Source organism: Galeopterus variegatus, unplaced genomic scaffold (genome assembly GCF_000696425.1).
Source record: "Galeopterus variegatus unplaced genomic scaffold, G_variegatus-3.0.2 Scaffold161576, whole genome shotgun sequence".
Classification (NCBI taxonomy): Eukaryota; Metazoa; Chordata; class Mammalia; order Dermoptera; family Cynocephalidae; genus Galeopterus; species Galeopterus variegatus.
Window position 1 is genome coordinate 1 of NW_007887687.1, and position 540 is coordinate 540.

Here is a 540-nt window from a genome sequence, read left to right on the forward strand (position 1 = left end):
GTTTCTGGACCCACGCAGCAGACGTGCCTGTCATGAACCAGGTGCCTCCCCCCACCCCCATGCTCCAGCCTAGAGACCAGCTAGACACCCCTGGCCCAGTGGCGGCGGCAATTGAGGGACCTGGCCTCTGAGCCTGGTGGCTGGACCCTGCCTGACCTTGGGTGTCCCCTTACCCCAGCCAGAGCAGATGCGGCTGCTCTCAAGGAGCAGCTACTGAGGAGCCCCCATCCCCAGGTGTGTCGCGAGCAGTTTGTCCGCCTGCACAGTGAGCCCATCCTGCAGCACCTGTCCAGGTTCCTGGTGAAGCGGTTCTGCGCTGACACCAGGTAAGGTGCTCCCCCGACCCCAGCCCGGCCGGGATGCCCCTGCCGCGCCCCCACCCGGGCCTCACTCTCCACCCTTCCTTCAGCTCCCAGCCCCGGAAGCTGTCGCAGCAAGTCCTGGCCATCAAACTGCTGGAGACGCTGCTGTCCGTGCCTGAGAAAGGTAGGCGCGGGCGCACCTCAGGGCGGGGGCTTCCTGGCTGCTGGGGGCGGCGGG

The 540-nt window shown here is 67.4% G+C and overlaps 1 long non-coding RNA gene across 1 annotated transcript; it reads left to right on the forward strand.

Moving 5' to 3' along the window:
• LOC103584877 lies at positions 1-490 on the forward strand. The gene is made up of 3 exons (XR_550024.1): positions 1-41; positions 235-326; positions 410-490. It is a non-coding gene; the product is annotated as an uncharacterized LOC103584877 (long non-coding RNA).
• Positions 491-540: the final 50 nt, after the last annotated feature.